General features: G+C 27.8%; 1 pseudogene; it reads right to left on the bottom strand.

Moving 5' to 3' along the window:
* Positions 1-24,195, bottom strand: part of LOC124921275 — a 45,424-nt pseudogene that overhangs the window by 190 nt on the left and 21,039 nt on the right.

Genomic DNA, 24,195 nt, shown 5'->3' with positions numbered 1-24,195 from the left:
ATATCAAGCATAAAGATCAATTTACAAATGTAATTTCTCTACCTTGAAGGGCAAAATTGTACATCCTCAACTGTATCTTGATGTCCTAGAGTAGTAATACTTTCAACAGAACTCCCACTAGCCTTGGAGTTTTTTATGGTTCTACCACTACATGATGGTGTCTTTAAGGCCAAGGTGGAGATATGATCTTCAATATTCCAAAGAACCACCATGTTGTCCTTACCTAATATAAAAAAAAATGGATTTATTAAATATAAGAAAAACAATTTGTCCTAAAAACATTTCAAAGGTATAATGAGTTTCCAACCTCCAGAAAGCACAAAATGTTCAGTTTGGCCCATAGCAAGAGCAAATTCTGCATTTTCTTTATGCCCAATAAGTACCTGCATGTTAGGTAATGATTCTTTTATGCATTATAACTCTATTATAAACTACAACTCAAAATAAATAGCATTCAAAGATGTTTCTTAATATATGAAATAATTAAGTTAAAATTTGAAAATTTAAGTGTATAAGATATAACTGTAAATATTTGTAGAAATGATTGTATCATGACAACATTTTATTGTGTAACATCACGTACCAAATCTGGACAAGAATTTCGGGCTCCATACACAGCTTGTCGATTTGGCTGGCTCTCAACATTCCAAATTAGAACCTGAACAGGAACTGAATGCTTTAGATTGAGATAGAAAAAATTCAATGGATCTTAAGTGTCTCAATATAATTCAAATATAGAAGAACGCAACAAGATGCATACATTTGGACCGTCAGTGTGAGTGGCCACAATATTTCTATTTTGAGGAAGTTCTTTGATTCGATTCACCTATGATGATTCCATATACAATCAAGATTTGTGTTTAAAGAATGAAGATGAAATGATATATAATATTATGGATAATAGCGGCCTGGAATCTTTACAACACATATATACACTAGTGATCATATTTATAGAACAATCTATAAAACTAAAAGGCTATAATGTCAATCTAGAATAATTAATGCATATTGCAGATAAGGCTAACAAGATGTCAAGAATATCGGGCCTCTAAATAATAATTTCAAATTAACATGTTTAATTTTAGAACATCCCTATATTCTAATTATGAAAATATATAAAACAACTAAAATAATTAATACCTCTCCAGGGTGAATGATTGTTTTGAATTTCTTCACAAATGGAGAACTAGACTTTTCATTGAACTGCAAAGATCATGCAACCAAAACATACATTAATCCATTGGTAGAACATTGAAAAAGAGAATGAATTATTATTTTTACAATGTCAGGATTGATACACTTACCAGTGTGATATGTTGAGCTGAAGCAACCCTATGTTTAACAATATCACAATTTATGATAACAAGTGTGTTTGGCACACTACCATCAGTCTAGCAAACGAAACATAAACAAACAACAAAATATCAGAACTAGCTAGGAACCAATTTTTTAAAACAACAACATAGATATAAGATTAATAATGTGGAAATATGACAAGCAGATGCTTCATTCCCTAGCAAGCATTTATATATATAGTGATAAATATCAATTCCTACTTGCTAGAGTTCAATTCATAGGGATAGACATAATATGAAGAGAGACGGAGAGAGTTGAGAAGCCAAAGTTCCAATAAATTTATTTATTGGAATAATGCTATAATTTAATGTGTAACAAGTTATCCCCTATATATAACATATAAATTTTTTCTTTTAAAAGGTCAAATTTTTTAGAGTGATGTGTTCAAATTATAGCAAACTTGTATAGGAATAAATTTTGATCACCTTTTTAATTATATCGTTTATAAAAGGATGATCTTAAATTTGACTCTCATAATCGCCAAAGTCCAACTATCTAAATATCAGTAACGGTTCTTATGCTAACAATTATGTATTTTTATTTTTTGTATAAGGTGAAAAAAATCAATAGAAAATGCGTTGGTTAAGTAACACACAAAACTTTAAACATGGAAAGTTATTAACAAATTTTTAACTCTATTAATTAGAATTTTATTCATAAAATCTATAAATAAGATATTTCGAATTATCAAAATAAATTTTAGTTATCTTGGTTTGATTCTTCTAATGTCTAGGCAAGACTTTTTAGACTTGTCTTTTGGTTATCTTTTTTTTAAAAGGTCACTAAAGCTCGAACTCATGACCATAAAAAATGAGATTTGTGTTCTATTACCGAGTTATATAAACTTTCTTATAAGTCTTTTTCTTAAATAAAGTAATAAACATTTGTGTTCACGACCCTTGCTAATCATCTTCACAATATAAGGTTTGAAATCAAATAAAAGCAAATAAGTGAGAACAAGATAGAAATAAGAGACTTAAGTTATCAATAATTCAATTATATAATGATTAACCAACTTTATTTGAGATGATAGGGCTTAATTTTTTTTTACTTATTTTTTTTCCTTTGATTCTCTTTGCTCGTAACTTTTGAATGCCCTTCACATTCACGTCTTTTTGAAATAAAAGTTGATATGTTTTCCAAAAAATATGCTACATTTTGTTTTAGTTTCTCGTCTCATACATCTAGTCCTTACTCCGTAGTATTCTTATTTACCAATTGGTTATAACACATTTTGTAGTAGACTTTTGATTATAACAAACCAGATAGTCGGGTCAAACATTTATTGGATCTTTATTGGATGATTTGGAAATAATGCAATATAAAGCATGACATTTAAAGGAAAAAATTGTTCGAAATGAGAGGATCTCTATGCATGTTCATCTCGATAAAAAATGAAGGGGTTGTCATAGATGAGACTACTATGATTTCATAGGAATCTAACACGTTTTTCTTTGTTAGTTTCTTTCTATTGATCACCCCTCGCGTTTATAAATTTATTTAATTAAATCATTTTAATACAACATGACCTTTAATTAAAATAAAGGCATACTAATTATTATAGGTTGATTTTACTTAATTGATTTATGTATGTTTTTTTTTTTTTGCATTTAAAGCCATGATAGCCATCGACGATGGAAAAAATTATTTTGTCCATTAAACCCAAATTTTCCCAATGATCATTTGATAGTTAAGGAAACTTTAAAGTAGAGTCAAAATATTAAAGCAAGGGTGAAGTGAAACATATCATGTTTAATTGTCTTCTTCTTGTTGTTATCGCATAGGAAACATGTGTTAGTCAATGTGAAACACATCATTTTGAGTTTATAATGATATTCATACTAAAAGAATAAGAACTCTCAAGGGTCTTGGTATTCCAAACTCACTTTGAAGGAAGATGGATAAATAAAACTATTACGAAAAATAGAGTTGTGTTTTAAGAACTAGTCATCATGTGAACCGAAATTAATTGTTACGTAAGATAGTGCATCGATAAGCTAAAACTAGATTTCTTCGTCAAACAAAAGACAATAAGATAAAGTAACATTTAATATCGTAAGATTATAACATATTTAGTTTGCTTACTAATTCTAAAGTGGAAACCATTAAATTTTGGGATGCCAACAAAAAAAAAAAGTCTCATTATAATTCTTGTCAACATTGGATTTTTTCACAAAAGTAATTAAAATAGAGTTTGTGTAAATATGCAATAGATGAAGAATTGAAGGACTTGTTGGAGCTACAAAATGGAGGAAATTTGTCTAATGTGTGCTTAAACAAACTATTATTTTTTTTTTTAATTTGGAATGTTGCAACATTTAACTTAAATAACTATCTGGACAATCTATATAAATTTTAACCATCAAACCATCAAAGTTTCGAACTATCGGTTTTTTTGCATAGTCCTACTTCGAACTCTTGTTTCGAGTGTAAAAGATGATCATTTTAACCATCAAACCACTTATAATTATTGATATCTTTTATTTATAATTTTGTGTATGCAAAGTGATATATATATTTTATAACTTATAAAATTTCGAATTTTTAATTTTCTTTTAGTGAAATTAAAAAAAAAAAAACATTACACCTTTCTTATATTAATAAGCTAAAATTATATTTTCAATATATAAATATTATTTATCATTTTGTGTTAAAATTAAAATGTAAATAAATAATCAAAAAAAATTAATTAATTTTTAACAATATTTTTAATAAAAAAAATATTAGTTACCATCAAATATAAATTTTAGACAAATAATCATAAATAATAATTTATTTTTATTTAAATATATCGCAAATTAATTTTTAAATAGATTATTATTATTATTATATATAATATAATTTTAAAAAATAATTCATATATATATATATATATATATATATAATAGAATGATATAAAAATAATTAATACAAATAGAATTAAATATATACATATAAATATTTATTAAAAAAATTATAGAAGAACATGTTAATATAATTAAATTAAATTTTTATTTTTAAAATTGATTAATTCTTAAATGGTTAATGTTTCATTTATTTTTTAAAGATAAAAATAAAAAAAGTTATATAATTTTTAAAAATGGATGATTATTATTCTTATATAACTAAATTATTATTTTTTTAAATTTATTAAATTGTTAAGGTTAATTATAAATTTTATTTATTAATTAGAGAGAGAAATGAAAAAGGAATATAAAAAGGTTTTGTCTGTTTTCTTATTCGAAACGATCCACGGTTTGAGACATCACGATCCTTTGTTACCGATCTTTTATACCTCAGCAAACTAGTCATAAAACTCAATAGAGATCACAATCCAATATTAACCGACTCTCTTGTCTCGAGTGTGGGTCTCTTATCCACAAATATAGTTTATTTAAATTTGTATTTGCAAGGATTTTAACTCTTGTCTTTAGTGTGAAAAATAATCACTTTAACCATTATAAGTAATTTATGTGTTTTATTTATAATTTTGTGTACGCATTGCATGTTATTAAAAAAAAATAGATTTTTATTTTTTTTTTGATAAAATTCACAGATAATATTACACCCTTTTTATTAATAAGCTAAAGTATATTTTCAGTATAAACTATATTATTTATTATTTTGAATTAAATATATAATGTAGATAAATAATTAAAAAGATTAATTTATTTTTGACTATATTTTCAGTATAAAAATATTATTTACCCGTCAAATATACAAATAATCAAAAATAATATTTTATTTTTATAAAAGTATATCGAGAATTAAGTTTTAAATAGATTCTTATATATATAATATATAATTTAAAAATATATATATATAATATAAAAATATAAAATTATAAATACAAATAGAATTATATATATATATATATTTATATATATATATATATTACAAATTTTATAATATGTGTTAATATAATTAAATTAATTTTTTATTCTTAAAATTGATTAATTCTTGAAATTTTAATTATTTGTTTAATTTATTAGGTTAGAAAGAAATAAAAAAAAATAATAATAATATATATATATATATATATAATTCTATAACATTTTTTTAAATTATATAATTAAATTATTTTTTATTCTTAAAATTTTTAAATTATTAATATTTGACAATTCATTTTATTTATTAATTAAAGAGAAATTAAAGAAGGAATATTAAAAGTCTTATTTGTTTTCTTATTCCAACCTACTCAGGACTCATACACAAAATGTACCCATTTACTTTCAAGCTAAGATCCAAACACCCATTTATTCTTAGGCTAAGATTCAAATGGCAAATCAATATTTAATTAATATATATAAAATATATTATTAATTAATAATAATTTAATCTATTACTTATTTATTCTAATATTATCCAATATAATCTATTATCTACTGTAATATTATCTCTTCTATCTAAGTCAAATATTATAAAATTTGGTTACTAATCTAGAAAGCATTTAAGTGTAGCCAATTATTGTATTCTTAAAATGTCCTACTAATTATAAGTTATTAAAAACATACAGAATAATTGCTATTTTAAAATTGAGATTCTATCATTTTTTTTTCAATCTCTCTAATTTAAGTTCATATGAGTCTATGACATGTCTTAGAGAGTATATGCATGCACCAGAAAATTATAATTTAGTATTACCAATTAAAGAAACATGTTTGCATGTAAATAAAATTCCATGAAACTTGATTTTGATATATATATAACATAGATAATTAAACCCCATCATACAATTTTGTAAACTTATTTTAACTATATATAATTTGTTTGATTTGGCGGCTAAGTCTCTTTCGTTGGTACATCGTGATGCTTAGGATTTGGTCCTCCTAGTGCCAACCTTTAAGTATGTATGTCTAATGACCGAAAATCGGCATTATTTTGGTGATTCTTCTCCCATTCAGTTAGTTGGAACCCATATTTTCATGAAAGGATGTGGCTCTCTAGTGTCATAGACTGACCGAAGTTTACTGTGAATATCAAACTTATAACCATCACCATCAGAATGAGAGCTTTTGATAATATGAGATTTGTCATAGTGTTAGTTTGATGAGATTTTAAGGATTAACTTCAAACTATTTATATTGAAAAAAAAGTAAGAGCCGTTTTTGTTAGTAAAAAATATAAAATAAAAAGGATAAATAGATGTGGTTTACACATGGATGAAAAAGATTGTGTGAATCTATATTAAGTCTAGTTTGGTTTGAAAAATTATTCTAACAACATGAATAATTATATTAAATTTGAGTTATTTTTCTTTTCAGTAACATAAATTCTATTAAGATATTTTTTTTAAAATTTTTTTAAAGTGAATAATTTTTTTTATTAATCCTAATATCTCAAATAACACATATACTTTACTTCATGAATCAAATCATTATAATTTATACATTCACTAATTAGAGACAGGAAATGAAACAAGAAATATAAAAAGTGTTATTTGTTTCTTATTTAAACTGATTCACGAATTGACTCATTACTCTTTCGCTAAAATCTAAATTAACTTGTCTCATCCCAATTATCCCATTTTTATTATTATTATTATTATTTATATATATATATATCCAATGTTACCCGAGCTCTAATTATTCGCGAAGAGAAGTACCTTACTATATTCATGACCAATCGGATCTAACCAGTTCTCATTTGCAAGCAAGGATTCTAACTCAGGTTCTTATCCACAAATATAATCTATATATAATTATATATATATATTTATATATATATTTAATAATATCTAATCTAATATTTTAGAGATTTACTACACGCTGCATGTACAATCATTGATTATCTCTTCTAAACTAATAAATATTCTCTCTTAAAATAAATTTATCTTTCTTAATTAATTTTTTTATTATTTTTTATTTTCTTTCTCCTACAATATATTATAATAATATATTATTTTTATATTTTATCTCTCATTATTTATTTATTTATATATATATATAAACTTTAATTTTTCTTAAATATATTTTATCTCAAGATAATAAAAATGAATATCTATAATTTATATATAGTGTGAGAAAAAAATTAATGAAGGAACATTTAACTTGCCAAACTACATATTTGTTCATTAATTCCAAAACTAACCTATTTAACTATTCAAATTAAGTTATTTTTTTAAAATTTATTAATTTATTACATTTAAATTCATTATATATATATATATTTTAAAATTATTATTTTTATAAATTTAATATATTTAAATTATTATTTTTATAAATTTAATTATTTATATTTTGATATATATATTTTAAATTATTATTTTTATATATTTGATTATTTATATTTTGATATATATTTTAAATTATTATTTTTTATAAATTTGAACTATTGTCTCGAGTGTGGCCTCTTATCCACAAATATAATTTACTTAAATTTTCATTTGTAAGGATTCGAATTAGGGTGTTCCATAGGTCGGTTAACTGGTTAAACAGTTCCGTTTAAGTTCAGTTTTACCTTTTATTTTACAAACCGGTTAACCAGTCAATATTGGTATCAGTTTTACTAGTTATTGTTTACTTGTTTTGGTCGGTTATCCAACTTAATCGTTAACTTGATAATTCAATTTTATAAATTAAGTATTAAATTTATTAAATATATTTTTATAATGATATTTCCTAGATATATTTAAAAATATATTATAATATATTATATTATTGTACAATATAATATATTTTCAAAGTCTCCATTTGTATACTAATAGCCATAAATTAATTTTTTTTAACAATTATACAAATTATAATTTAAAATTTAAAATAACTTATATATATTATTAAATATTATTTATAATATATGTAATATTTACAAAATAACTAATATAAATATATAATTAAATTATTACCGGTTTATCGGTTAAACCGTTATAAAATAGTTCAACCGAAAATCGAACCGTTTAACCAATAAAAAACCGGTTAACCGGAACCATTAAAATTGGTTAACCAATAAACCGATAATATAAAACCGGTAAGTTATCGATTTGGTAAGGTTATTGTTTTTTCGGTTTTTTTGCACAGTTCTACTTCGAACTCTTGTTTCGAGTGTGAAAGATGATCACTTTAACTATCGAACCACTTATAATTATTTATATCTTTTATTTATAATTTTGTGTATGCAAAGTGATATACATCTTTTATAACTAACAAAATTTCGAATTTTTGATTTGTTTTGGTGAAATTCAAAAAAAAAAATATTACACCCTTTTTATATTAATAAGCTAAAATTATATTTTCAATATATAAATATTATTTATTATTTTGTGTTAAATTTAAAATGTAGATAAATAATATAAAAATAAATTAATTAATTATTAATTATTTTTTAAATAGAAAAATATTAGTTACAGTCAAATATAAATTTTACACAAATAATCATAAACAATAATTTATTTTTATTTAAATATATAGCAAATTAATTTTTAAATAGATTATTATTATATATATATAATATAATGTTTAAAAATGGTTCATATATATATAATATAAAAATATAAAAATAATTAATACAAATAGAACTAAATATATACCTATAAATATTTAGTAAGCAAATTATAGAAGAAATGTTAATATAATTAAATTAATTTTTTATTTTTAAAATAGATTAATTCTTAAATTGTTAATGTTTCATTTATTTTTTAAAGATAAAAATAATAATAATTCTATAATTTTAAAAAAATGGATGCTTATTATTCTTTATAATTAATTTTCTTTTAGTTTATTAAATTGTTAATGTTGATTATACATTTTATTTATTAATTAGAGAGAGAAATGAAAAAGGATTTTAACTCTTGTCTACAGTGTGAAAGATTATCACTTTAACCATTATACCACTTATGGTTAATGTGTTTTATTAATAATTTTGTGTATGCATCGCATGTTATATATATTATAACTAAAAAATTGAATTTTTTGGTTTTTGATAAAATTCACAGATAATATTATTTTATTAATAAGCTAAACTATATTTTCAGTATAAACTCTATTATTTATTTTTTGTATTAAATATAAAATGTAGATAAATAATTAAAAAAAATTAATTTATTTTTTACTATATTTTCAGTATAAAAAATATTAGTTACCCGTGAAATATAGGTTGTATACCAATAATGAAAAATAATATTTTATTTTTATAAAAATATATCGAGAATTAAGTTTTAAATAGATTGTTATATATATAATATATAATTTAAATATATATATATATAATATAAAATTATAAATACAAATAGAATTATATATATATATATATATATATTACAAATTTTATAATATGTGTTAATATAATTAAATTAATTATTTATTCCTTAAAATTGATTATATCTTAGATTTTAATTATTTGTTAAATTTATTAGTTTAAATAGAAATGAAAAAAGAATAATTTTTTTTATATAATTTTAAAAAATGTTGTAGAATTATATATATATATATATATATATATATATATATATATTAATATTAGTAAACATTTATTATTCTAATATAATTAAATTATTTTTTTATTCTTAAAATTTATTAAATTATTAATATTTGACAATTCATTTCATTTATTAATTAAAGAGAAATTAAAGAAGGACTATAAAAAATCTTATTCGTTTTTCTTATTCAAACCTAATCAAGGTTTGACTCATACAAACAGTGCCTATTTATCCAAACACCCATTTATTCTTAGTGCCTATTTATCCAAACACCCATTTATTCTTAGATTAAGATTCAAATGGCAAATCAATATTTAACTATTATTATATATATATATAATTAAAATAATATATTAAAAATTATTCTTAATTAATAATAATCTAATCTATTATTTATCTACTCTAATATTATCCAATATAATCTATTATCTACTGTAATATTATCTCTTCTATCTAAGTCAAATATTATAAAATTTGGTTACTAATCTAGAAAGCATTTAATTGTAGCCAATTATTTTTATTCTGAAAATATCATGCTAATTATAAGTTATTAAAAACTTATAGAATAATTGCTATTTTAAAATTGAGATTCTATCATTTTTTTTAATCTCTCTAATTTAAGTTCATATGAGTCTATGACATGTCTTAGAGATATGACATGTCTTAGAGAGATATGATTTAGTATTACCAGTTAAAGCAACATGTTTGCATGTAAATAAAATTCCCTGAAACTTGATTTTGATCATATATAACATAGATAATTAAACCCCATCATACAATTTTGTGAACTTATTTTAACTATATATACTTGATTTGGCGGCTAAGTCTTTTGGGTGGTATATCGTGATGCTTAGGATCTGGTCCTTCTAGTGCCAACCTTTGAGTATGTATGTCTAAGGACTGAAAATCGGCATTATTTTGGTGATTCTTCTCTCATTCAGTTAATTGAAACCCATATTTTCGTGAAAGGATGTGTCTCTCTAGTGTCATAGACTTATTGAATATCAAACTTATAACCATCACCATCAGAATGAGAGCTTTTGTTGATAATATGAGATTTGTGATAGTGTTTGTATAGATATGAAATAAGAGAAAAGTTTGATGAGATTTTAAGGATTAACTTCAATCTATTTATATTGAAAAAAAGTAAGAGCCACCTATTAATATTAATTAGTTTTTGTTAGTAAAAAATATAAAATAAAACGGATAAATAGATGTGGTCTACACATGGATGGATAAGATTGTGTGAATCTAAAATAAGTTTGTTATTTGAGTTTTTTTTCAGTAACATAAATCCTATTAAGATATTTCTTTTTATTTTTTTTAAAGTGAATATTTTTTTTATTAATCCCAATAATTCAAATAACACATATACTTTAAATATGGGCATCGTTCTGATAGCAAATCATTTATACAGATACGACGAGAAATGGTAAGACTTATTTTTCAACTTTGTTTTCAAATTAATTGAAATTTAACTTACATTCTCAGGAAGTTCAAGAAGGATCGGTTCCATCCTATGAAGATTTGTTTTTGGCGACTAGGACCAAAAAAGATAAAACTGTTGATCCACACATTCTAGAGAAAGTGGTAAGTATATATATAAAGAGAAATGATTGGGAGAGGGAATTTGGTGAGAGAATAAGAGAAGGAATGACGTGGCCGGCAATATGATTGACTGAAAAAATTAAATAATTTCTCTCTCTTCTCTCTTTCCTCCTACTTTACACTTTTTCCAACCAATAAGGTGATGTCAAATCATTCCCTCTCCTATTCCCTCCCTCAAATTCCCTCCCCTATCACTCCTCATATATAAAATATGTTTACTTTACATTTTTATATATTATTGGTATTAACATATTTTGTTATAGGATGGATTAAGAAAGTTGCGAGCTGAACGTCCCGACATTTTTTATGTCGATTTGGCTGAAGATGTTTTTGGTCCTCAAGAGAAGGGAAAAATTATAGGAATGGGATCGGTTTTAGCTTCTAGAGTTAGAGGGCCTGCAATGTCAAAAAAAACTTATGTCGAGAGAATGTGACAATGCAAAGAAAATTCGATGATATAGAAAGCAGAATGAAAGAGAGGATGAGGACGGAAATGGCTCAAATGAAAGCTGAAATGGAAGAGAGGTTGATGAGAGAGAGAGCTGAAAATGAAGAGAGGTCGAGGAAAGAGAGAGCTGAAAATGAAGAGTGGTTGAGGAAAGAGAGAGCTGAGATGATGCGTTTTATGTCACAGTTTATACCCGACGGTGCATCGATAGACCCTACATTGTTTGCTCAATTTACTAATTTTGGCAGTCAATCATCGGGTGAAGGGTCATCAACCGCAATTCTACCGGCGCAACAAGACGACGATAATTTTGGGGAAGACGTGAATTAAGTAAGAATTTGTGTTAGTTAATATTGGTGTAGTAATAGTACTTTGATTTTAAATGTTGGTGTTAAGAAACTTCTTTTGTTATGATTTTGGTAATATTATGATTTTGGTTGATATTGGTTATGATGATTTTGGTTAATATTGTTTATGATGATTTTGGTTAATATATTGGTTCAATTGTGTGGTACGGTTAGGTTAGTAGTTATATTTTTGATTTTACAGGTATTTGTATTATTAAATGTAAAATTATTATTTATATAGGATGTTGCGATTGGTTTTCTACCAATCTCCAGAAGGTAATGGATATCGCGATTGGTCTTCTACCAATCACCATAAGCTAATGGAGATCGCGATTGGTCTTCTACCAATCACCAGAAGGATAATGGAGGTCGCGATTGGTCTTATACCAATCGCCAATGACTATACCTTAATTGCTAGTGGTTCACATCCAATCGCCATTAGATTATAGTGATTGGTATAATACCAATCGCCGCTACGAATTATGACATCATCTAGGAAACCTCTACCGATTGATGGCGATTGTGTTATAACCAATTGCTTTATGTCTAAGGCGATTGGTTTCAAGGCTTATGGCGATTGAGAGACCAATAACTATAGACACTTTTTTTTACTAGTGTTTACTTCATGAATCAAATCATGATAATTTATACATTTATTAATTAGAGACAAATGAAACAAGGAATATAAAAAAGTGTTATATGTTTTCTTATTCAAACCTATCTACGAATTTACTCATTACTCTTTCGCTAAAATATAAATTAACAACGTGTCTCAACCCAACTATCCCATTTTTATTATTATTATTATTATTATTATTATTTATATATATATATATATATATATATCCAATGTTACCCGAGCTCTAATTATTCGCGAACAAAAGTACCTTACGTCAGATCTAACCACTATGCATTTGCAAGGATTCTAATTCTGGTTCTTATCCACAAATATAATCTATATATAATTATATATATATATATATATTTAATAATGTCTAATCTAATATTTTAGAGATTTACTAGCATGCACAATCATTGATTATCTCTTCTAAACTAATAAATATTCTCTCTTAAAATAAATTTATCTTTCTTAATTAAATTTTTATTATTTTTTATTTTCTTTCTCCTACAATATATTATAATAATATATTACTTTTTATATTTTATCTATCATTATTTATATATATATATATATATATATAAACTTTTATTTTTCTTAAATATATTTTATCTCTTAATAATAAAAATGAATATCTATAATTTATATATAATGAGAGAAAAAAATTAATGAAGGGACATAAAGTTAAATATAATATATAAATATATATATATAAAGAGAAATAAAATATTTAAATAAATTAAACAGAAAAATTAATTATTATTATTATTATTATTTTATTTTCTCTCTGTTACCATATATATAATAATAATAATATATTATTTTTTATATTTTTCTCTCATTATATATATATATATATATATATATATATATATATATATATATATATATATATATATATATATATATATATATATAAACTTTTATTTCTTCTTAAATATATTTTATCTCTAGATAATAAAAGGAAAATTTGAGTAATTGACCTCAAAGATCGACTTATTTGAAGTGGTAGCAAAATATAATTTTAAATGCCTTCGTGGTCTTTTATATTTTTTTAACGAAATTGTCCTTTTTGCGAAACGCGAAAGGCTTAACATTTCGCGAAGTGGATTAGGTTTAGTATAAATACTGTAATTTTTTCATTTCCTTCATTTCTTTTCTCTCTTTTCTCTCTCTACTCTTGTTCTCTCTTTAAAGGCGACGACGACGGGGAACACATCATACAGATAAGAAAACTCTAACCCTAAATCGATTTATCTTCATTTCAAACTCTAACTCTAAATCGATTTATCTTCATTTGAAAACCCTAAATCAATTTATGTTTATCTTCAAAATTGATTTAAGTTGTTCTTATTGTTCATATTGGTTAATATTGATTTTACTATCGTTGTTCATATTGTCAATGATGAAATTTGCAGATAATCTCGTCGATATGAGTTCCGTTTCAGGAAAGATTCACTTATCGTTTCGCGTTTTGCGAAGTACTTTGCGTTTCGTTAAGTACTTCACGTTTCGCTAAGTGCTTCGCGTTACGCGAAGCGGCACGGTCGGCACGCGAAACGGCACGGATGACACGCGAAATGACACTCAAAGCGACACGGTCGACAAGCGAAACGGCACAGTCGGCACCCATAACTTCTTTTTTGTAACTTGTAATAATAATTTCTGACATTTTGTTCTTGTATTAACGTGATTCTGGTTGATATCACATCGATACCTATCACAAACCACCTTAACATGTTCCATTATATGTTTCCGATAATACTCAATATGTTCCGGCACTGCCTCAAAACGATTCTGCAAAGACACAAAATTTATTATTATTATTATGTATTAGAGAATGAAAGTTAATACAAGATATTAACACTTACCGTTACCGACTTCCAAAGATGATCTATGTTGGTGGAGATCAAGTATGACCAATGTAGGAGATGATGTGATATCACAGTCGGATCCTGAACCACGATCCAAATATGTCTAGACCATGTAGTGTTATTGTCGCAACACACTCTCCCATTTGGTGAGAATTTTATTGTTATTTTCTCACCCGCGCTCAACATAGTTCAACATTTAGGCCGTAACTTTTAGCAACAAAATGAATTTGAACCCAACTGTATGCAGTCACAGCAGGCCATTCATTGATAGGAAACTAACGCATGAGATTCAGAAGTTTCGAGAGGGTCGTGTTCCTATTTTTCCCCGTCCCTTTCTCTTTAATGTAGAACCTACAAAAAAATTATATAACATTAGTAAATGAATTTTTATGTTTTCAAATATTATAATTTATACCTTCAGGTTGGGAGGATAATGTCGTCATCATCTCAACCTCGAGTAACGTCGGATCTACATGGTCGGGTGTGTCATCTGACTCATTAGAACCACCCTCCTCGAGAAGATCGGTGCTCCTCTGAAGATCGGATCTCCTTTGGAGATCGTCGAGATGCCCAGACATGCCCACTTTATGTTTATGCTTTGGTGTCTTCTTTGTTAAAAAAAAAGATGTTACATAATTTTAACTAATTAAATTCAAATAAAATACAATGAAACCTTAATAGATGTTCGAATAACGTGGGTTTATTGTTGTCACAATTTTCCTACCAGGCCTTGATGCCATATATGGAACGTAGAACACTTGTTTCGCTTGATTTGCTAAGATAAACGGTTAATGATTATGATTTTTCAAAGTGCGGTTCACATCAACCCTTATAAAACCATATTTATCTATTTTTATTCTCCAATCTCCCGAATGACATCAAACCATTTGTATTTAAAAAGAATCACTCGTCTTCCGCTAAAGTATTCGACTTCTATAATGTCTGTCAACACTCCGTAGTAGGACAATGTTTCGGTATCATTGTTACCCAATACAGCACACCACTATTTTGAGTTGTTAAACCTTCATCGTGTATCTTAATGTTGAATTTGTATCCATTAATTCGACACGACACGAATCTCTTCGCATAACAAGTAGGACCACTTCCTAATATTCCTAGATCCTCATAAATATTTTCTCCAAGTTGAGAAACCTAGTTTGAGATAATTAGATTAGTCTAAGTATAATGTAATACAATAAAATTATATATATAAGATTATTGTAACTCACTCTTATCTTGAAATAGGCTATGTAATGTCTATCACGTTCATCAATTGGTATGGAATGATTATCATATTCTCGGTTGAACTCACTACATATCAATTTAAATGATAATCGGTCAATTCACGCATGTAAATGGAAAGATAAATATACTAGTAATATTTTGAGAATTACTTGTAAATAGGTTCTACCTCCGGAAAGTTCTTTAATATGTATGAATGAGTTCTATCTCGATCATCCGGTTCGAACGTGTAACTAATTCTCTTTGATAACTCTTCTAAACATATAAATACAGATAGAGTTGAATCTCGCACTGAAGTACTCAAAGGATCTTGATCTTCCAAATATCTCGCACATAAACTAATACTTTCATTCACTAGATGAATCTTTGGGAAAATTTTTGTTTTTAAGATAATTCTTCAATGTACTCATATACTGCTCAATAGGATACATTCATCGATAGTGTACGGGTCCTCCAAGAAAATCCTCGAATGCCAGATGTACGGGCAAATGAACCATTATGTAGAAAAAAGATGGCGAAAATATTTTTTCAAACTTGCATAGCGTTATACCAATATCAAGTTGAAGTTGATCCAAGTCATGTATATTCAACATAATAACCGGAAAAACTTCGATAGATTCACAACTGCATCATAGACATCTTCCAAAAGTAAGCCACGTGTTGCTAAAGGAAGAAGATATTCTAATATGATATGACAATCGTGACTCTTTAAACCCCGAATCTTCTTTTTATCCAAGTCAACACATCCCCCAATGTTAGAACAAAATCCTTTCGGTATCTTTAATTTTTTCAAAAATTCATAGAATTTTTTCTTTTGATTAAGAGAAAATGCGTATGGGGCAGAGGGACATTGGAGAACTCCATTGACCTCAACGGGATGTAACGAGTGTTTTATGCCCATCAATTGTAAATCTTTCTGAGCCTTCAGTCCATCTTTCGTCTTCTCTTTCACATCTATCATTGTTCCGACAACGCTATCGCAAATATTTTTCTCAATATGCATGACATCTAGATTATGTCTCAACAATAGAATTTTCCAATATGGTAGAGTAAAGAATATAGATAATTTGTTCCAATTATCTCCTCGCACATCATGACGGATTCTCGATTTTTTTGAACTTAAAACAACGTCTTTTAAACTCTAAGCTTGCATGTAGCATTCCGTACCTGATAATAGTGAAGGGGCCATTCGATATTCTGTATTACCATTAAAGGCTTCACGTTCTTTTCGGAATCTGTGGTTAGGGGGGAGGAAACGTTTATGACACATATAACACTATTTCTGATAATTGGTCAATCTCATTGAAGCGGTACCAATATTACAACATGGACACGAAATTTTCTCTTAGTACTCCAACCGGATAGATTTGCATATGCAAGGAAGTCGTTAATAGTCCATAACAATGCAACATGAATGTTAAAATACTCTGAAGTTGATGCATCAAAAGTTCGAGCACCTGTTTGCCATAAGGCCTGCAATTCCTCAATTAACGGTTGTAGAAAAATATCAATCGCATCGCCAGGACTCTTAGGACCGGGAATCAATATGGATAATATGAAATTACTTTAGTCCATGCATATCGTCGGTGGTACATTGTAAGGTATTAGAACAACTGGTCAAATGTTGTACAATTGTTTTCCATTAATAAATGGCTGAAACTTATCACTAGTCAAACATAGTCTTACGTTTCAGGGCTCTGAAGAGAAATCGGTGTAGTGTTCATCAAATGACTTCCAGGTCATAGAATCTGCGGGATACCTCAAGAATTTGTCGTCTACTTGACTATCTTTGTGCCATCTCATTAGTGTAGCCGTTTTTGAAGACATGTATAACCTTTGCAGCCTTGATGTCAATGGAAAATAACGTAGCACCTTAGCTGGGATGTGTTTTCCATTCTGTTTTTTCCGAACTACACCACTTGACTTATCAATCTTCCATCTCAAGGTGCCACACACCTTACAACGTTGCAGATCATTATCCTGCTTACAGTAAAACATACAATTATTATTACAGACGTTGATCTTTTCACATGTAAGACTGATATCTGTAATAAAATTTTACACCCATAAAAAGAATTAAGTAATGAGAATTTACTAGTAAAATCTCATTTTTGAGAAAATTTAGCAATAGGTCGAATGATGTATTTGTCCATTGAACAACATTCTTATTATGAAGCAACTTCAATAATGTGGAAGCCTTTAAAATTCGAGAACCTTCATACAAAGGCTGCTTTGAATCATCCAATAATTTGTAGAATGTTTTATCATTGTCAACCGGATCTTTGGAACTAGAGTGTTGAATGTTGGGATACAAATCATTGAGAATATCTTCCATATACTAGTCATCAACATCATTATGAACAATATCATCAACTATATTATCTTCTTTTATGATATTCTCGTTAACATCGTCTTCGTTATTTGATTCGTCATCAACATCATCAATTGTATTATCTTCTTCTATGATATTCTCGTTAACATTGTCTTCGTTATTTGATTCGTCATCAACATCATCAACACCATCATCAACAATATCAGTTGTGGAGCTCCTTTCACCGTGAAAACACCAAAAATCGTAGTCCAATCTTATACCATGTATAATTAGATGTGTCTTGACAACATTAACACTCTCATTGTTTCGATTTGCACATTTAACACAAGGACAAACAATATTTTCCATTCCAGTAGAGTATTGAGCAAAGTTTAGGAATTTCTCAACGTCTTTCATATATTGTGGATGATCTCGACGTAGGACCATCAAACTTTTATCCGGAATTTCCATTTTCCAACGTCGATCAGATTTCTTAACACCAAACTAGGTTTATATAGAAAATATTATTAGAAATTAATTAATCCCAATCATTTGAATTGTTTAGATATTAAGACTTATTAAAAAAATTAACATGTTAATTTACAAGAGGATTCATTACAATATCAAACAATAAACCTAAATTAATAAGACAATTTAACCTACATCTTATATATATAGTTCAAATATCACTTAAATAAATATCATCATATCAATTCTATAATTCTATAATAATGAAGGCATGCTAACATATGTAATGTAAATCCATAAATCAATGTAAATCTAGTAGGTAGACAAACATATCTAATAAAGAAACAATTAACATCAATATTCATAGTAAAAATTTATTAGCTGATGGAATAGAAAGAGTAAAACCTGGAATTGGCAAGAATGCAGCAACAAAATCAAGCAGCAAAGATAGACCCAAGTGTTTGTCATTATAACATAGTTAAACAAGTAATCACAAAGATAGACCAACAAATGTGATTAAGAAGATGAAAGATCCAACTAACTTACAAATTGTTCTTCTTAATGTGAATAAATAGACAAAACTATAATAAGACTCTAATTATTTCAGCTGTAAATTACCAAATAGACAACAACATACAAGACTCTAATTCTTTCATTATGAGACATTAAGTATGCATTTAAATGTAACATTTCATGGTTGAGACCGACTGATAATGAATTTAACCCTGACCATATTCAAACCAGATACACCTAAAAAAGACACCAATGTTTGAATTGTTAGCCGTGTCAAGATCAAGTTCACTTCAGTTGCTTTGGGTTTTTTTGCATGTTTGACATTTCAATTGTAAGATGCATAAGTTTACTTCAGTTTCTTTTTTAAATGGAGTATCTAGCCAAGTTCCTGTCACAATGTATCTTATAGAATACAGAAAAACACTATTACAGTTACTGAGAAACCGATATCCTTTTTATTTCAATTTGATGCTATGATTGCAAAATCACCTTTTTTTAATTCCAAATACTGATGTCTTTTTTGCAGGAAATGAATGCCATTTTGGGTGAGAAGCTAACTGTTGAGGATGAAGAAGAGGTTCTAGCTAAAATAATCAAATACCATACATACATGAAACCAGACATAGCCTAGAGACATTCATAATTTATTCTAAAAGAATGAAAAATGCATAGAAAGTCAAATTGACAACATAATTTATTCTAAAAGAATGAAAAATGAATAGAAAGTCAAATTGACAGCAAATATAACAAATCTAGTCAAATTGAAAACCTAAAAGACTTCGTTATGCAAGATTTCTAGAAGGATTTTAATTGTTCCCAATACATATTTACAATACGGAGAAATCATTGCTGAAATCAAATTAAATCATAGGCGACGGAACGAACGGAGAAATCATTAGATAAATAAATAAATAAACTGTTCAGCTTGAAAAAAAGAAAGAAGCAAGAAAGAAAGGACGAACAGGCAGCGAAGCGACGAACAGGCGGCGGAGGGACGAACAGGCGACAGAGGGACGAACAATCGACGAAGCGATGGACAGGAGGCGGAGGCTGGAGCGAGAGACAAATAAGGAAGCGGAAGAGAGAAGGGGGATCGGGCGGAGAAAGAAAAATAAAGAAAAAGAATGAAGGAAGAAAGAAAGTGAGCCGCGATAGGGTTCATTAAAGAATCTCACCGAAGGGGTAAGGTGGGCCCTCGGAAATAAACTTTTCAACGAGGGATAACTTCAACAGTCCTTGGAAATAAAAATTTTCAGTGAGGGATAACGTTTGCCCTCGGTGACCATGTAAAATATGCGCAAGGGAAAACGAATGCTCTCGGAATTTAAATTTTAACCGAGAGTATCTAATCGCTCTTGGTGAGCCTCCTTGGTAATTTGACATTTTTTACTAGTGGAATGATACATGTTGTCTTCTGTCAACATATGTTTGTAATAAATTGCCAACATGGTCAATAAATTTCTGAAGCGACATGGTTTAGATGTTAGTCTAAACACTAATAAGAACAAGAAAGACCATCCCTTAAAAAAATCAAGGAAAAAATCACTACTTTACCATTGCATTAGAAGAAAGCGCATTCTTCATCTCACAAATTGGAAAACAAAAAGGAATGTGTGCTAAAAAATGGCCATCTTTTCTAGAAATGACTTACTCTCAAGAATACAACGATATATTTTACATGGTTCTCCTACAAAAGAAACACACACAAAAATTATGTTAAGCTAACAAAATTAGTATTTCCATGAATCAACAAAATAATATTTTTAATATATCCAACAATATCGAGGCTCATATAGCTTAGTGGTAGAGTGCAAAATTCATAACTATAAGGTTGTGGGTTCAAACCTATCAAAATTACATCCTAAATTGGTTTCAAACCTGTAATGGAGTACCAAATAAGGAATGCCAGTAGAAAGACTTTGCACAAACATAAAGGATCAATAAAAGATGGTGTAATGGAGTACCAAATAAGGAATTCCAGTAGAAAGACTTTGCACAAACATAAAGGATCGATAAAAGATGGATTAACTGTTTAGTTATATTCTTACCAGCATATGATGTCTCAAATTTTATGTCAACTTTTATTTCCCCAATATGCAACATGCAAATACTAGTGAAGAGAAATACAGTTGAAATTGCCTTAAACTTCTGCACAACATGTATATTCTAATTATTGATATCAATTTTTCTAAAAAAAAGAATAATGTTATCAAAATAAGCCAATTTAGACCAAAAATCATTTAAAATTGTTTTTTAATTTCTCCAAAGTACTAAGACTATATAACCAAAGTTAATATATTTTTATCTAATAATTGCATTCTCAGTAACGACAATGAATTTTGGCAAATCAATAAGTTAAAATTGACATTATAAGTTAAATTAATAATGCATAATCTAAATTTTCATAAAAGAGCTCCTAATTCAGTTTTAAATTATAAAGAAAGGTTCATTACATCTTAGTTCATTATCTATATATTATTGACTAATATAATACTGCATCTCATCAAACTTCCAGAGAGGATGTTACTAAAACTTTACTCACTTAATAGAGTATTATAAGAAGCAGTGGCGGACCCAGAAATTTTTTCTCGGGGGGGCCAAATACATAGTAACGTAGCTTTTTTTTTTGCAACCAAATAAATGCATTTTCTAATTAAAATTTTACTTGGTAATTACATAAAAATACTAACAAACACAATTACAAAATACTAATAAGCACAATTACTAAATTATTCTTGTCCATGAGTCGGTACAAAAGAAGACAAATTTATTCTACGAGATTCCATTTGTTGAAAATATTGCAATATTAGCTCATTTTCAATTGTTGAGAAAATATATTTCTCAACATATACAACTAAATTATCATTCATCCATTCATCTCCCATTCGATTACGCAAATCAGTCTTCACGATTTTCATTGCAGAAAATAATCTTTCAACGGATGCAGTTGCAACTGGTAAAACTAAAGTCAACTCTATCAATCGACAAACCAATGGAAAGACTATATGTTTTTTCTGTTGCAACCAATTTCTGAGCAAAAATTCTCAAATCTTCAATTGAAGAAAATTGAGGATCATCCCGCAAATTAAATAAGTAAGCCCGAAGTTGTTGTTTCAAAAATAAATAATCTCTGCCTGTTAAATCTTCAGAATAAAGTTTGGCAAGACGAATGAGTTTACAAATATCAAATTTGGAGAATGAATTTCTAGGATGAAGACATGATATGCAACCAAGTAATTATGTATTAACTTCTGAAAAACGATTATTCATTTCTTGCATAATCAAGTCAACAACCTAACATTAAATAATAAATAATAACTATTGTTAGGATTGGGGACGCCCTTGGAGGACCGAGGTGTTTCCGGTTTTAGGAAGGGTGGCCTCTTACAACACACACAACACTTTGGTGATAGTCCGGTTAGAGACTATAACCGTTCTCAGCACTTCGCAAACTGTCACAGACTCTTGAACCGGGTTCAAGGGCGGAAATGTCTGTTTCAGTCTGAAGCAACGTATGCGACTTAGATGATGTTTAGGAGGAGTCGGTTTTAGAAATATGAGTTGACCGGTTTTTGATATAAGGAGTAAGATTGCTTTTGGTTTGTGGTTAGGTTAGATGAGTAAGTAGTAAATGAAGGAAATAACACGAGACAAGATTTTTTATGGATGTTCGGAGCAAACCCTCATACGTCACCGCTTCTTCTCAGGTTATGAGAAGGATCTCCACTAACTTTCAAAGTTACAACAATAACACAGCCGGTCGAGCCCAACTCGCTACTCACCGGTTACACCAATTCACTCTTGATGTAATACACAAATACAACACAAACACACACAAACAAAGCTTCCGGTTAATGACACAACGGTTTTGGATCGCGCGTAAGATTTCTTTATCTCTCTAAGATTTTCGTAACTTGTGTCGCCATTAATGAGGTCGCTTCGTCTTCCTTTTATAGTAAGGATGATCCCAACGGTTACTTTCTTCTCTCACTGTGGGATTGGTTAATCTAGCGTCACGCCGGTGCAGGAAGGTTGCTTGCACATTTCACCTTCCTCAACACTTGGCAAGCATGCAGACACTCCTCAGGTAAAGATGACGTTGCCGGTTTGCAGATTAGGACACGTGTCAGGCATGCACCTTCCGGCTTTCGAAGTCGGATCAGTAAATCATCATTGCTTTCCTCGCATGCTTCTAATCGGATCTTATCTTCGTTTATCCCTTCGAGACATGTCTATTTCGTCATATTACGTCATCTTTGTAGATTGTAGTTTCCGGTTATTTCTTACACAATATAGTCCGGTTGGGATGTGGACTTGTCTTTGCTAGCCGGTCTCTCTGAGAAAGTTGAAACCGGTTCCTCTGATCTTGACTTGATCACTTGGAACTGGATTTCTTTGAAGTGTTATTCAGCCGGTTTATGAGGCTCCAACCGGTTTGTGCAATTCGATCTGTTCCTGCACATAGAAGTTAATAGTTGTTTAGTTTTTCTAGCCGGTTCCAAAAATTAACTTTACTTAATTTTTCTATCAATTTCTCCCTTTTTGATTATTTAGAATAAATATTCAAAACTTGTAATGTATGGCCGGTTTGAAAATTAACTTACTTAATTTTTCTATCAATTTCTCCCTTTTTGATTATTTAGAATAAATATTCAAAACTTATAATGTATGGCTGGTTTGAAATCAACTTACTTAATTTTTCTTATCAATTTCTCCCTTTTTGATTATTTAGAATAAATATTCAAAACTTGTAATGTATGGCCGGTTTGAAAAATCTGTTTAACACTTTCTCCCTTTTTGATGTTTTTCTGTTTAAAAAAAATTTCAAAACATGTTTTGATTTTTCAAAGGATACTTAGAGAGGTAATTACTTCAAAGTATGATAAAAACTACTGAGTTCTGAAACAAAACATAACATATATAAATTGTTCTTAAGGAATAAAAGAAACTAAGGTTTGGATGGTCCCCCCTTTTCAATTTCTTTTTCCTTCCGCCTCTTTTCTTCCGCTTCTCATGC

This window comes from Impatiens glandulifera, chromosome 1, assembly GCF_907164915.1.
Source record: "Impatiens glandulifera chromosome 1, dImpGla2.1, whole genome shotgun sequence".
NCBI lineage: Eukaryota > Viridiplantae > Streptophyta > Magnoliopsida > Ericales > Balsaminaceae > Impatiens > Impatiens glandulifera.
Note: the sequence above shows the minus strand (reverse complement) of the source record. Positions and strands in the feature narration are given on the sequence as shown.